The 16,987-nt window shown below is 41.0% G+C and overlaps 1 protein-coding gene across 1 annotated transcript in view; it reads left to right on the forward strand.

Moving 5' to 3' along the window:
• The window catches only part of zgc:77151 (uncharacterized protein LOC337153 homolog), a 106,782-nt gene extending 93,653 nt beyond the window's left edge, over positions 1-13,129 (forward strand). The window contains exon 13 of the transcript XR_004562598.1: positions 13,118-13,129. The gene's annotated coding sequence lies outside the window, so the exon portion shown is untranslated. The remainder of the gene's footprint in view (positions 1-13,117) is intronic.
• The last annotated feature ends 3,858 nt before the right edge of the window (positions 13,130-16,987 follow it).

A 16,987-nucleotide genomic window follows, 5' to 3' on the forward strand; every position in this document is an offset into this window, starting at 1 on the left:
TACAAATAGTCTTTTGGTTTTTTTTTAGGACATTTTCAGTCTCCATATGTAAATAAGAAATGCTAAAAGTAAATTATAAAGTTTTGAAAATGATTGCTAAACTACGGGTTACATCGACTACGCTAGCTTGATGCGTGCAGTTGTCAAGGTTGCTTGTCGCTGGGGTAAGGGCGGGGTACGCTGTTGACATAATCTCAATGTTCCATGGGCTAGTCTTCATTTCACAATAGTTTGTTTGGCCTCTGTGGACTTGGAAGGCCAAATCTTGATAGAATACAGCCTTTGAAGGATGTGGCCCCTGAATTGAGAGACCGTCATAGTTTAGACGGACTGGACCTCGCTAGCTATTTCCAATGTTAGTATTCTTTTCATGTTAGGTTGTCCGTTAAACACTGAATACTTTGAAGTCTAAAACAAACATTTATAAGGTACATGAGACAATATTCACCTCCTCTGGTTGGAAACTGAGGGAACACACCACATTTTACTAAAGGTGGGGTAAGCTAATCCAATTGCAGATACTGATGTTTGTGAAAGGTATCAGCCAACATTATCGGCCACTTAGTATATCGGTCGGGCTCTACATTTTACTCATTTAATCATTTCCTGCTGGTAAACGTCTCTCAGAAATTCAAAATCTGTGCCCATTGTTTTTTTTTTTTATATTCCACAACAATAAAAAATATAAAATGTCTTGTTTTTGTTCTCAAACCGCTTTAAAGCGTTTTCACTGTGATAACGAAGTAAAACGCCAACTGTGTCCAAATATTTCTCAACCCAGCTGCACACCTGCTGTAATTTTCCTGATGGCAACATTTAACTTTGTTTTTCAGTGTAGTTCTTTATTATTCGTTATGTAGCTGTTTGTTTTTTGTAATTAAGTGACTTCTAATCAGTGAGTCGGATCATGTTTTTATTATGTTTTTGGGATTTCAGGCCATATTTGTAGACTTATTTCCCCTGAACAAAATTAGTGTTTTAATAAAAGTAGATTCAGTGATTCACATTGAATATGACAGTTTTTTGTTTTTCTTAAATATGCGAGATGTTTCTCATCTGATGTGATTGTTGATTCTGATGAGGTATTTCAGAGCATTTTGTAAAACAGAACTCTGTTTCCTGACGTTTTTGCGACGACGTGCCACCGAGGTTTGTTTGTCTTGTTAGTTTTTCACAGCATATTAAATCATTTAAAACATGACTAGTTTATTTAAGCTTTTGTTTATTATTGAGGTTTCTGGGGTGTAATTTTGCTTTTCTATTGATTTTAAGATGTTTACGTTTTGTTTTTGCATGTTGGACAGATTTGTTTTTTATCAGCTCGTGCACGCTTACAATGCAATGTGGCTGCTCGTGCACGCTTATGGTTCAGTGTTGAAGCTCCTGCACACTTGCAGCTTAGGACGGTGCTTTGGACGTCATCGCAACACTTGTTTGTTGTGGATGCGAGCTGTTGTCTTGTGACGTTTGGCTGGAGATGCATCTCCACATGTCCATTAAAAAAAAAAAATGCTTTATGACACGTGCTGGTCAAAGCGGATCCCTCAGCAGCCAGTGACGATTGATCTAGATGGAATAACACTAAAGGTTTCGCTGCCTGTTGACAGTGATACAACAAGAAAAAGGTCAAAATTGTGCTTGTAGCTCCATTGGGACCACTGAGGGTCTCGAGCACATGCCCCTGTGACATTGTAAAGAACATCCTGTTCTTATTTTGCCAAATGGCGCCTTGATCAAATCTGATTGTCATAGCTGCATCAACTGTTCTTTCACTTGAATGGTAATTTTATTTTTTTAAAATTGACGTCTCATTTCATGTTCACAGCACAAACTGGTATTTTTTATTTTTTGTCTTTCCTGTAATCGTCTGGCAGTGTCAGGTACCATTCCATTCTAACACTGTATATTTATATTAAAAGTAAACTGATAATACGCCACTGCTTTCTATGTTTATTTTTTGATGCAAATTTCTGAAGTCACCCTGAAATGACACACAGCTGTCGAGACACAGTGAGGCAAATAAGTATTTGATGCAGTCGATTTTGCAAGTTTTCCCACCTACAAAGAATGGAGAGGTCTGTAATTTTTGCCGTAGGTACACTTAATCTGTGAGAGACAATCTAAAATGAAAAATCAAAATCAATGTAATTTTTTTTTTTTTTTTTATGTAAGTATTTGATCCCTGACCAACCAGCAAGAATTCTGGCTCTCACAGGCCTGTTAGTTTTTCTTTAAGAAGCCCTCTTATTCTGCACTCTTTACCTGTGTTAATTGCACCTGTTTGAACTCGTTACCTGTATAACAGACACCTGTCCACACACTCAGTCAATCACACTCCAACCTGTCCACCATGGCCAAGACCAAAGAGCTGTCTAAGGTCATCAAGGACAAAACTGTAGACCTGCACAAGGCTGGGATGGACTACAGGACAACAGGCAAGCAGCTTGGTGAGAAGACAACTGTTGGCGCAATTATTAGAAAATGGAAGAAAGGCAAGATGACTGTCAATCTTACTCGGTCTGGGGCTCCATGCAAGCTCTCACCTCGTGGTTTAAGGATGATTCTGAGAAAGCCCAGAACTACATCAGAGACTCAGATTAATTTTGTCACTCGACCCTTACAGGCAGAACAAAATGCAGTTTCTTCAGGTCTTGGTGTAGTTAACTGGGACAATTTAACCTAACCTTTGTAAACTTTTGCAATGTACAATATGCGCACCCCTGTGGCCATAGAATATATATACAAGGCACAGGGTCGGCGGCAGCAGCGTTAAGAGTATTAAAGTGACAATGTGCATGTTAGTGCAGTGTTCACAGTTCGGTAGTGGATGTTGAACTGTTCAACAGTCTGACAGTTTTCGGGTAGAAGCTGTTTTTCAATCTGGATGTTTTTGCCAGGATGCGGCGCAGCCTCTTTCCAGAGGGAAGTGGTGTGAACAGACTGTGCAGAGGGTGGGTGGAGTCTCGGAGGATGCAGATGGCTCTGTCTCTACATCTGAAGATGTAGATGTCCCCAATGGGTGGTAAGCTGCATCCGATGGTCCTCTGTGCAGACTTCACCACCTTCTCCACCACCGTGCAGCCACCATACCACACAGGGAAATCCCTTGAAATCCCTGTTGATTAACGATCTAATTATGGATCATCACTTGGACATGACTGGGTTATGTGAAACCTGCCTCAAACCCACAGCTGTTCTTCCTCTGAGGCCTGCCCACCGGCGTACACATTTAGCCACGTGTCTCGTGGTGCGAAGCAAGGTGGGGGCGTTGCTTTTATTTATAAATCTAGGTTTACCTTATTGACTGTTGGGGGTCATAAATATAATTCCTTTGAGCATCTGACTCTCCGCTCTGCCCATGATGCTACGTACTGTCAGGGTCAGAAGTATGGAAATCAGTCATGTTGTTTTGTCAATGTTTATAGGCCTCCTGGCCCATATTTGGAATTTGGTGCATTCATCTCTAGGCTGTCAGCTAGTGCGGTCAACATTTTGATTATTGGTGACTTTAACATTCATATAAATAAGACCTCTGATCCCCTTTGCAAATCATTTATGGAACTTGTGGATGCGTTGGGATTCCAGCAGTGCATTCAGGATTCGACGCACATTAGTGGAAATACCCTTGATTTGGTTCTTGCACGTGGCCTTGCTGTCACGAACTTTGACATTTTGCCTCTTGCCTCAGTGGGCCATTTATTAGGTTTACATTTATGTTGCCACGTTTAGTGGAGCGAAAGTCTTGTCTACTTCTGTGGCAACGCATTAATCCCTCAACTATGACTGAACTTGAAGCTAGACTGCCTGAAATTTTGGCTTCAGGGTTGGAGAATGTTCAATCAGTGGATAGTCATGCAGATGGCTTGAATTCAGCGCTCAAGGCTACACTGGATAAGGTTGCACCTCCTCTTTTAAGGCCACGCCTTCCCAAGGCACAGTCGCCTTGGTTCAGTGGTTACTTGCGTGACCTTAGGCAGAAGGCTCGAGGTATGGAACGGAAATGGCGTAGTTCCAAATTAGAGGTGTTCCACCTTGCATGGCATGATGCTATCTTATAAGCATGCACTCCTGGGTACAAAGCGTGCCTATTCTGATTTGATCAATAAAAACAAGCATAACTCAAGTTTTTGTTTGCAACTGTAGCGTTTCTCATTCATGGATGGCCACCTGTTATTCACTCTCTTTTCAGCACAGGACTTCTTGGATTATTTCGAGAAGAAAATTGAGGATATTAGGTTGAACATATTTCAGCAGGCCCTGGTCCAGCCACCGCATACTGCTATGGAGGTGGATGGTCCCACTGAGGTGTCACTGTAAAATCTCACTTGGTCTTGCTGTGTTTTGACATACCTTTACACAGCATGAATAGTCACAGGTGTAACAAAACACGCACAAGCTAATTTGAATGTTCATACCAAAATGTGATTTAAATCCCATTTAATTTCAGGACACATTGTGGTTCTGTGGTGTGATGGATGCTGTGAAACGTTACCACCTGACATGATCTTCACGTTGCTCTCACATGATTTGGAAAGAAGACCTTCCTTTAAGAATAGAAAGAAAACTCAGTTAATATTGGCAAATCTTGAGCAATGTTGCCTCACAGTGTGAAGCTTATGGGATCGCTTTCCACCTGGTCCTTTCTGTGGGTTTGCATGTTCTCCCCGTGTGTTTCCAAAGACGTGTAGGTTAGGTCAACTGGGGACTCTGAATTGACTTCAGGTGTGTGTGTGTGTGTGTGTGTGTGTGTGTGTGTGTGTGTGTGTGTGTGTGTGTGTGTGTGTGTGATGGACTGGCTACCTGTCCGTGGTGTTCCCTGAATCTCACCCAGTGACCGCTGTTATAGGCTCCCGGCCTGTTTCCGTCACCTGGATTAGTAAACAGGTGGATAATATTGTGAGATGTTTTTACACCTGTGGATGATCTGTTCTCACTGCAGCAGCACCGTTTAACAGCCAGATATAAATCAGTTCATATTTCCAACTTTTCATTCAGCGAGGTAAAAACTACAGTATGTTTCATTCATGTTTTATTGAGGAAAAACAATGATTAAGGTAACTTTTTCACTAATCTGAATATCCTGTTTCCCCAAGTGACCATTAGATGGCGCCAGAGGTCCCAGCTCACACTGTTATGAAATGGAAAGTTTTTTTTGTTTTTTTTAAACTGCCATTCGTGGTCTTTTCTGGTGAGGAAGTTTTACAGTTTTCATCTTTCATATCACGCAGGAAACTGTCCAAAACGCAACAAGATTTTAACTTGCTGCTTAAATGTTCATGGAGTACCTTCAGTGACCACTAGGAGTGCTCTACTCTACACTTGAGTGCCTTTATTGGGGAGTGGCGTCGGATAAAAGATCACGTGACTCAAGACTCCATCTTGGTTCCAAAATAGCGTTCGCTGTTAATCTGTCTACATGTAAATCCAGCTATTTTATTTATTTATTCACTGCAAATGCCGGGTTGTTGTGCATTTGGAGGCACAAATACACACAACAAGGGCTTCAAGATGTACAGATTCCCTTTAGTTCCGAAGGGAAGAAACATTTGGGAAAATAAAGTCAGCCGTGTGGATTGTAAATTTGATAGCTTAACTATTTTTATATTGATTTTGATAGCACCTGTACCTGGATGTGTTGCTGTAGGTGGTTAAATGATTTTTAAAAAATGTTGAAAACATAAAAGGTTCATTCAGTGGTTCAGCGCAGTTGGAACCAAAATGGCACGGCATGTTCTGAGTTGACGCGACACTCTCCATTTAAGTTTACTCAATCTCCTCCCAAGAGAAAGGGCGGAGTTCTGTGAATGATGCCATCATGCCTACTTATTCTGGACACACTCACCCTTTCTTTTTCAGCTTCACAATATTTGTTGCTGTAGCAGCAGAGCAGCGTTCCCACCCACCTGGAGAAGTTCAGCTGTCGATCCCTGGACCCTTCCTGAGTAGGTTCATGGCCTTTGCATTCACAGTTGACTGGCGACAATAATCCTGGCAATGGAGATGTCCAACATCCCAGCAGGAGGATCCACCTCACACAACTGCTCAACGTAACTTGCTTGAAGGGACAGGGCACTCCAGTTTCCTCCCACAATCAAAAACATGCTTATAGGATCTGCTCCTTTCTCTGCCCATGACCAAGGCAGCATCTCTACATCTGGAGTTGGTCCCCGTGCTCTGGACTGTAACTGCCCACTGCTCCTAGATTGTGTCTAACTGTAATTAGGATAGTTAAATGCAGAGGACAATAGAGGCTCTTCTTCTATAGCAGAAGCATCTGCAGGACCGAGACCCAACATAACTGCAGCGGTTCGAGGTGTAGGTTTGGAGGAACAGGTTGAGGATCACTAGACCACAGAAGGTGGTCCAATGATCTCAATCCAAATCTGCATCCGCAGCATCTTTCCATGAGAATCTATTCAGCCTCCTTAGCAGCACCACCAGTATGACATCATGTCAAGTGGTACTGTTCAGGACACCGAAACCAGGATGCAGAGGGATCCCTGTGATTTATGAGCAGTGGAACGTCACCTCTGGCGCGGTCTTCAGTCACCAACAGAAGCTGCAAGTAAAAACTCTTTCTTGCTAAGATGTTGCTCACCATGTTGGGGAGCAGTAGACTGAGACAGTAGATGATACATCCAATGACAGCACTCTTCTGTCTGAAGATGACGCTCAGATTGCTTTACAGTGATGTTGCATATTCACCAATACACTTGTGTCGGCATGATGCCATGCAAGGGGCTAAACTGTACACTGGAGCAACTGAGCACCTTGACCAAGGGCCCTTAGTGATTTTCTCGTCTGACTGGAATTTAAACTGAAAATCTTCTGGTCTTCAGCCCATCGCTTTAACTGCTTGGTCACCACATCCCAGATGATTCACTCTGAGCCTCATAATACGCTCATTGCCACAAGTGGTATCTCAGAAGGAGATGGTCCGCCACAGTGACTGCCACTCACCCCCTCACGACACCCACTATTGGGGCAACTACAGTGAAAGCAGATGTATCCACCCACTGAGATCTGGCCACTTCTGGGGTTTTCCCACCTCAGACAGTCCATCCACTGCCAAATAGCGCCCTCCATAGTAGTAGAAGATGGCCGTCCTTGTTGACAGAGAGGATGTTCTAGGAGCCACATCAGGTTTGGACCTGGATGCTGCCATGCAGTAAGTGATCCCTTGCCCTCGCACCGGTCGCCACCCTCCAGAGACGAGACACATGATGCTCTACCGTCGTCTCGTCTTTTCCAGAGTTGAGGCTCCGAATGGTTTTCTCTGTCCTCTTTGAAAGGCGCGCTTGCCCTCCAGGGGAAGGAAGGCAGCTGCAGAGTGACTCCCACAACATGCAGAAACAAGAGATCCCTTCTTCTGCTGCTGCTGAATGTTGTGAAGTGTTTTGTGGCAGTTGTTGTGCTAAACCCGCCGCCAACTCAAACCCAAAGAGTTATCTGTAGGCTGGAGATCCAGCTACAGTCCCCCGGATGCACGTACATAAAATACATAATAACTGCATAATAACTTTTTAAAACATAAAATTCAATATTTCTTTACATGTCAAATCATTATAATGCATCATTACAATAAATGAGCAATGGCATTTTCATTTAGGGAAAAACTACAAGTTAAATACAACTGTAAAATTTTAAGAGGACTTGTGATTTCAGTGAGTGTGACCACAGTCGAGACAAATGTCACATCTTTTGGATTTGAAATGTAAAAATGAGCTCCGCTTTTCGAGTGTTGTAGTTCCTTTGTCCTGATCTGTGTCTCTTTGGTTCTGTTTTACTCCTCAGCACGGGCCGCCTCCTCATCTGTCTGGTATGTAGATCTTTTTTTTTTTCTTTTTTTTTTTTTGCCTGGCCAGACGTTTAACCCTGTGTGACTCGTAAATATTTACTTTTTACGCTGGTGTTTCCTTTGTCTGCAGACTCGACAGCCGTACCTCAAACCACCGTCTGAAGGCAGACGGAAAGTATGAACTTCAAACGTACCAGTTTTAGGGCCATTCTGTGATCAAACTATTTTTAAAAATATTCTTTAAAGAAGACATTTATTGGAGAAGGTGTGCGCTCAAGCAGTGCCGCAGACAGCCGTTTGGCTGAATTTACTGCAACTGTAATGTGCAAATTTAATATATTCACAAGGTGCAGTACCTGCTTCAACCATTTGGGGGGGGGGGGGGGGGCGGGCGTAGGAGGCCTGACATTGCAGAAAAGACTAAGAATAAGAAGTTGTCATCAGGGCAGAACAGTTGGGCACCGTAGTCTGGTTTGAGGATGGGCGATAAAGGGCTTAAATGAAAGAGCATATGACACAATCATACTTCCGGGGGCAGTCCCATTATCATTATTCACATTAAATCTTGCTAAAACTTACCGTCACGGCCTCTCCCATTTGCTTTTTCTTCCCTTCTACACTGGAAAAAAAGCACTTTTCTGCTGTGGTGATTGCAGCCGAAAACAAAACCGTCCACCATCTTTCCGTGTGAATTGATGCTGTGTTTTTGTTGCCCACTGGCAGGTTGTCCCCGGAAGTGGTCAAATATCATGCAGGGTTTCAAACAAGACTGCGCTGCCCCATTCTTGAATTTAGGGTCCCGTGATCCTTTGTGCGCGTCAGAGATTCATTGTTTCCTTGCAGTGTCACGCAGAGATTCGTTGTTTCCTTGCAGTTCTCAGGGATGAGAACCTTCTAGAGCAGGAATATTGATAGCACATATTCGGGGTGAAATTCATCATGGGGTTGTATTTAAAAAAATAAATAAATAAAAATAAATCTATATATCGTATTTTCCGGACTATAAGTCGCACCGGAGTATAAGTCGCAGCAGCCACTTTATCCATTATAAAGAAAAATAAACCATAAATAAGTCGCACTGGACTATAAATCGCATGGACATACAGGTATGTTAACATGAAAAGTTCAGATGATAATATTGTGACGGCTACTGTTTTCGGATGCATATTTCACCAGTCTTGTAATCTGCAAAGTATGATTTTCTTTTTGGTGGCATTTTTTCGGGCCTTCTCCGTTGTCTTAAGTTATCAGTAATGTTGAAATTTTTATTTTTTTATGGTAGTCAGAAGTCGCAGGAACAGTCACACAAGCCTTGAGTGCCCTCTCGTGAGCTGCATTTTACCTACGGATATGTTTGTATTTTGCGGACCACGTTGCGAGCCGAACCACCCGAACGGTTCTTTTCTAACATATTACCCGCTGTGGACCATAGTACACACCTGGTGTCAGCTGCCGATGTTCGTGCAGCACCTAGCTGCACAGTTCATGACCTCCCCGTGGTGTCGACGCCAGCTCCTTCCAAGTGCAGACGCTAATCCTCCGCCGTCGCTCACCCAGTGCTCCCACGCAGCTCTCAGCGTCAACTTAAACACTCTGCTCACACTGATATCCAAGGGTTGAAACTGTTTTGTTAGTCCTCCTGGAATAACAGCAAGCACCGTGTTCGTCTGCTTCACACGCTGTTTCACAATCATTGTCTGGGTGAGGTGAGGAATACGCAACCAATGTTCTGTTCTCTGATTGGTTATCGCAACCAGCGTGACCTATAGGGCAGCCGCCATACTACAGTGCCCATGATGCATTGCATTTCCGTTTCCGGTGGCCATTTTAAAACAGAGCGTCTCTGTCATGTAAAATTGTTTTATTACGGTAAATTGAGAATCTACCGGTATATTTTTCATTTATAAGTCGCTCTGGAGTATAGGTCGCACCCCCGGCCAAATCATGTAAAAAATGCGACTTATAGTCCGAAAAATACAGTAAACATTAACTTGTGTTCGGTGACCGCATTCCATGCTGCTTTGCATTTTTTTTGTTTTCCTCATGCATGACAAGAAGTGATTCCATTTTCGTTGAATCGGCGAGTTGAACCGGAACACCCCTCCCCCCACCACCACCACACACACACACACACACACACACACGAATCATGATTCCCTGCCAGAGTCTAATTGAGACAGAGACTTATGAGCAACAGCAACAACACAAACCTGCTCTTTGAACTTTCGCTGCAGACTCGCACATTTCACCGGCGTTTTGACATCATGGCAACAAATGGGTGCAGTTAGCCGATGTGAAGCTGCTAACGCGGCTGATCAGCCCCCTAGTGGACATAGAAAACTTTAACGGACACACAAGATATTATAATCTAGTGGTGCCAAACCCCAGTGGCCACAACCCCGCGACCTTCACGTTGTGAGAAGAATAAGGCAGCGGTCAGGCAGGATGTGGTGCTGTTATCAGAGCAAAGGTGTTCCTGAGAACTTTTCACACTCCTCCAGTGACTTTAACTAAACAAGCAAACAAAACCCCAAAAAAGAACCTGGAGGAAATGTAAAACTAAATCTGTCCAACAGGATCAGCTGAGTCAGCAACAAAAACAGCAAAGTAGAACGGAGGCTGAGCAATGCAACAAAAACACACTGTGGCTGTGACTGGAGACACTGTCCACGCTGCACCGGTCACAGATGCACCACTGCATGTCACCAACTCGCCTAGACTTCAGATCAGATGTTTTTAACTTGTCATGTTATATACCTCATAATGAAATTCTTACTGTGTTCATTCTCCCTAGAAAATTTGCTTGTAGAAAGTTCACATCAAATTATTAAAAAAAAGAAAACCCATTATAAAATACACATTAGACTGAAGAATGTATTCTGTACACTTTAGAGGATGTATAGTTTATGCAGTATTGGCAATTTTGTGCAATATTGTGTAGTTTTAAGCAGCATTCCAAGAGTTACTGAGAAGCCTAATGGCCTGTGTGTAGAAGCTGTTCCCGAGCCTAGTAGTCCTGGACTTCAGACTCCTGTTGCATCTGCCTTAGGGTGGTCCATAAAAATGGTCAAATTTTTTTTTTCAAAAAACTTCAAGTCTCACCCTCTAAATTTGTTGTACCTAACATAAAAACACATCGTGTACAATTTCATAAAACTCTAATAATTTTTACTGGTAGCACACAGCCCTTAAAGATTTTGCTCGCAATAACTTTGTCATATAGTATGGTCATTTCCAGATATTTCCAAATTATTTCTGTCAGTTTAATATTGATATGTCAGGACAGAAATTATGGCAATACATTGGAAAATCAAATCTTTTCATATCCCATAAAATAGTTAACACTAAAACATGAATTGTGAGATGCAGTTCTTCTCGTACATGTATCATGCTCCTACAATACCTACATACTGGGGTAGCGAAGATTTTGTAACAATCAAACATTGCATTTTCATTTTATTGATGAAATACTGTTTCATTATTGATAAATTTAAATAAGTCTATGCTTTATATATTTCCACATATATTTTGATCTAGCTCCAAACAATAATATTCTTTATGCCTTGCAGTACTTAATATTCAAAAATGTATGAATCAGCACAAGAACCAATTATACAGCTGTGTAACATAAGAGAACATCCTTTACATGATAATGATATTTAAGTTGCTTGCATCATGACCAAGACTCGCTGCCGTTTCAGTCAGAATATAGGTGACACTTCTGTCTGTTGTTTTGGTCCTATCCAATGCTGCTGCAAGTCCTGGTGTTACAACAACTTTAATTTTACTGGCTTTTTGTGGCACTGGCATAACAAATTCTTCATCTGGACTTTCTGTGTTCTCTTCACTCTGGCTGGAGACAGTGTCAGGTAGTGAGACATTAGATGGTTCAGGCTCCTCGAGTTTCTCTTTGTATTTTGCTTCTGCAGCTTTCCTTTTTTCTGCTCTTTGTTCTTTGGCAGTTTGTATTTTATCTATGCCTGTCATGCATCCTCTACCTTTCTCTCGCAAGTAGGAACTGTCTGTCATCTTCAAACTTTATCATTGTTAGGACATCCTGATGTGCCATGTCAAACAAGTCCTCCAAAGATTCATAAAACACTGTTTCATCTTTCTTCTGCTTGTCTGTATTGCGATTCTTGGTCTTTTTCAATGTTTTCCATTTTCCGAACATCTTTTCTAACTTTGTGATCAGCTGCTTTGCCCTCAGTGGGATTCTAGCTCTCTCCCAAAAAGGAATTGCCATGTCTATAGAGGTCACAGCAGCATCATGGACAGTTTTCTTCAAATCAGTGTGTTTGAAGAAAAATACCTTGAGTATTTGCCCATTTGAGGGCAATTTGTTTCCCTTTATTTCAGTCGGTGGAACCAATAAGGTATACAAATGTTCTACTTCTAGTAGCTGACATGTTTTACTGAAGTTTCCAGTTAATGGTTAAGCATGTTAAGTCAGCAAGTGTCTCTTTTTACATTTCTCATGTTAGATTCACCATCACCAAAGATCTGAAAGAAAAGAAGCTGTGAATTGAAGCAAAATTTTCAGCTTGTAGCCTAAAATAACATTTTTGAAAGTATGTTGTTTGTGAGAAATATTTAAACCCAGGTATAGTTTTAAATTGAATATAAAATTATACTTTAGTTACACTCAGGTGGTTAACTTCTATCCTCTTTATAAGTGATGTGATTAGATACTGGATAATGGATAACCTATTGCATGGGCACTCGGGCAGTGATAATTGATATATTTACAACCTTCAGCTATGATGTGCTACCTCTAAATATTAATGTATGACAAAAATATTTGGCAGGCTTTCTTTTTTCCCAAAGCATCATAAAATGAAGGGGTGAGAGTAATGAATTTCCAACTTTTATTTTTTTTGAACCACCCTAACCTCAGGGCCCCACAGACGGTGGATGCTTTTAAGAAAGGATTAAAAACCTTCCTTTTTAGAAAAGCTTACAGCTCGTTTTTAACTAATGTATGTATGATGTATTGTAATTTTATCTTATCTCTTTTATTGCTGTTTTATGTGCACTTTGAGATTTGCATTCAAATATAAAGTGCGGTACAAATAAAATTTATTATTATAATTGTGGACTGAGCTTTCATAAGTGTGTATTATATGTAATATAATTGATGTGGGGAAATTACTAAAATTGATGAAAAAGGTTAGAAAATTATTTTGTGTCGATCTGTATTCTGTAAAGTAGTGACGTCAGTTTTACTGTCTGAATGTTTTGTCATGATAAATATCTTACCATTCATTTAGAAGTCTCACTTTCATATGCCTCATTTCATCTCTTTTTAATTAGCCTCAGGTTTGTTCTTCACATCAGGTTTTCCATCCTGAGATATTCTGTAAGAGCAAATTCATAGAATGGAAATGATTTCTCTCAATTTAGTGGGTCAACTTGGTCCAGAAACGACTGAATAATCTTACTTTCACTCTGGCTGGGTTTCATTTTATTTATATTATTTGAAATTTTCGCAGAGAAACGCTCTGTAAAAGCGACGCGGCAGGTGGGTTAAGAACAGTCTTTAATATTCATATCTTTAATATGATGCGAGTGTGTTGCTGATTATTTCCCATCTTTAACTTAACTTTCTAATGAAATTAATTAAGGATCAGACTATCTGGTGTCGTGGCAGACATAGTGTGGGATGGTATTATTTTCTATCTGGACTGGGACAAACAAATTCATTAGTCTATTATATAAACAGTCTGATCCTCTTCTGTATTTGTTTGGACAAATATTGGCTGTACAAATGTGGGACTGAGTTTGAATAAATATAACTGCACGGAAAATGCAGATTTATGGTGAAACTCTCAAACATTGATCATGCCCATTGATTTCTATGTCTGGTTGTTGGACGCTAACCAAGATGGCAACGCTCTGGCAACAGCCAGCGAAGGAGCAGATCCGACCCGGTCCTCCATCCAGTGAGTAAATAAAAATCAGTGATCCAGACACTGAGACCTCTCCATTTCCAGATGGTGCAGCTACAACCACGAGAACTAGAGCAACTTTCCCAGCTCCTCCACAGCACCAAGGAATCGAAGGTCACGGGCATTCAATGTTGGTTTTCGGCCTTGCCGCTTACGTGTAGCTGCTCTGAATCTTCTGATTATATTATGGACTGTAGATGATGGAATCCCTAAATTCCTTGCAATTGAACATTAAGAAACATTGTTCTTATAAACTATTGGACAATTTTTTTAATGCAGTTGTTCACAAAGTGGTGATCCTCACACCACCTTTGCTTGTGAATGACTGAGCCTTTTGGGGATGCTCCTTTTATACCCAATCATGACACTCACCTGTTTCCGATTAACCTTAGGGCTTTACGTTCTCAGGGTGCAGGACTACTTTGTGTCCCTAAGGTGAAAAAGAAGTCTGCGTTTCACAGAGTTTTCTCTTATCGTGCTCCTGTTCTGTGGCATGATCTCCTTGCGTCAATAAAAGTCAGATTCTGTGGAGATTTTCAAGTCCAGACTTCGAACGCACTTATTTTCCCTTTCATTTGGCTAGCATACTGTTACAGTTTTGTTTTACGCTTTTTACTCTTTTTAATTCATTTATTAGTAATTGGAGCGAGCTGCGGCCTCAACTTTACCTAAATTCTGGGTCTTTTAGTGAAGTTTAGGGCTAGTGGCTGGCGATCACCTTAGTATTTCTTCTGTTTTTCTTGTTGTTTAATGCTGGCAAATTCTAAAGTATTTTTTGTCTTTCTGATGCCAGATTCTGTTTTTTTTCTCTCTGTTTAAGGTGCAGCTCCATCCAGAGATGGGAGTTGTATTTGTGTTGGCGACTGTCCTGTGCGCCAATAGCATTTCTTGTATATTCGTCTGTGAATTGTTCTGTAATTTATGTTTGTAGCATAGCCCAAGCAGAGGGTCACCCCTTTGAGTCTGGTCTGCTTGAGGTTTATCCCTCAGAGGGAATTTTTCCTTACCACTGTTGCTCTGGGGGTTGGTAAGGTTAGACCTTACCTGTGTGATTTGGCGCTATATAAATGAAAAGTTGAAATTGAAAACCTGTTGTGGAATGTTCCAAACAGGTGTTTTTTGAGCATTCGTCAACTTTTCCAGTCTTTTGTTGCCCCTGTTCCAGCTTTTTTTGAAACATGTTGCAGGCATCCATTTCAAAATGAGCAAGTATTTGCACACACACACAAAAAAGTCTATCAGTTTGAACATTAACTATCTTGTGTTTGTGGTGTATTCAATTGAATAAAGGTTGAAGAGGATTTGCAAATCATTGTATGAGTGTATTCTGTTTTTATTTACATTTCACACAATGTCCCAACTTCATTGGAACTGGGGTTGCATTTACTGCTTTTTTTCTCTGAAAGTATGTTTTTACCAACATAACATCCACAAGCTGCACAGCCCCTTGTGCACTTTCTGCCAAATCATAAAATCTGGGTGGTGCACGCCATCGTAATGAGCGATGCCAGAGGTCCAAGGAGCTGTGACGCATTGACAACGATGACATCAGTTATGAAGCTTGTGACTCACACACCCTCTGGACAAAAGCAGCAATAAAACTAACAGCAAATGCTAACCTCATGTGCACGGTGTAGAGAAACTTTGATTTAATCTAAACTTCATGAATTTTATTAACTCAGTGTAGGACGTTGACGTGATCGCCAGCATCTGTTTGTCATTTTGATTTTGAGCAGGATTACACCAAAACTGATGTAATGAAACTGGGGAGGAGGGGGTCAGGCAGTGGCCATGGAAGAACTTAATGAATCTTAGCATGGCTCTGCATCAAAGGTCAGATCTGAACTTTGATCCTTAATACTCATCTTTGATATAAATCCTCATTACAGGATCCAAGCAGACAATGTCAGTTCAGCAATCAGGATAAAAGAATAGGAACATGATCAAACAAGTGATTAATCAAAGATCAGGATCAAGAATAAGTGATCAGGATCAAAGGTCAGCAGCCTGAATGAAAGATCAGGAATCAGGAACAAAACGTGGTGGGCTGCCTCAAAGGTTATCGATCAAAATCAAATCTTGGTCATAGGACAGCGATCTGTATTAAAGATCTGTGTCCAGATGCAAAGGTCGGGAACACAAAGGTGAGTGAACAGAAACAAACATCCAGGATAAAAGTTGAGCGTTCAGGATCTCATGATTGTCAATGTCCTGGTCTGTTGGGCAACAATGTAGTTTGGGTCAGTGATGACCTCCTAGAGTGGACTAAGGACTGGAATTGGGTTTGGAGCTTTGAAAGGGTACTGTGGGCCTTGGAGGAAGGATGAGCTCTTTGTTGTAGTATTTGGATTGTTTGCATTCGTAGCTGTTACTTCTCTGCCATCGAAAGATACCGATTAAAAGATTGGGTGGAATTTAACTTATTTTTAATTTATTTCTTGACTATTGGGGTTTTATCTATCGTGATTCTACTGTATGTGCAGCACTTTGAAACGTCTTTGTTGATAAATGTGCTATATAAATAAAGTGGATTGGATTGGATTAACTTGTTCTTTATTAGGCTGTTTTCCGGAATTTAAGAAATGCTTTCCCCCCCGGTGCAAATATTTATTTATTTTTCCTCTTCAAGAGGCATTTTTTTTTTAAAAGAGGCGCAGCTGACAGTCTGGTGTAAATTATACCCCAGGGGGAAAAAAAACAAAACAAAACGCAACGCTAAAATACCCTCAGCCATCAAAGCATAGTCTTCCTTATAATTTGCAGTTGTTTCATTAATTAAGATCCCATTGCCAATCAATCAATCAAAAACAAATTTACATTTTAATGGTGACTGCAGGAGGGCGTGCATGAATGTGTACATGAGCTTTTGACAGTGGAAGTTAGGTTTGAGTTAGTTAGCGTGAAGTTAGCGGATGTTAGCGTGCACGCTGATGTCCGCAAAATGTCTTGTAAATCACTTCAGAGGTCGGGTTACAAATAGTGTTTTCAGTTTTAGAAGTGTTTATTGACGGGCTGTAGTGACCCCCCCCCCCCGTCTCTCTCTCTCTCTCAAATTTGATTTTTTTTTTCTTCAGTTACACGGTTTGCAATCAAGATTTCCCGCAGTAATTGTTTAATCCATAAACTACTTAAACTGAAAAAAAAAAAAAAAAAAATCATTTATATTACGAATGATCTTGACATTTTGTGAGACCCGTGTTCATGTTTTGGGAGAAATTTTTTAAATATTACCATTTGCAAT

This window comes from Thalassophryne amazonica, chromosome 9, assembly GCF_902500255.1.
Source record: "Thalassophryne amazonica chromosome 9, fThaAma1.1, whole genome shotgun sequence".
NCBI lineage: Eukaryota > Metazoa > Chordata > Actinopteri > Batrachoidiformes > Batrachoididae > Thalassophryne > Thalassophryne amazonica.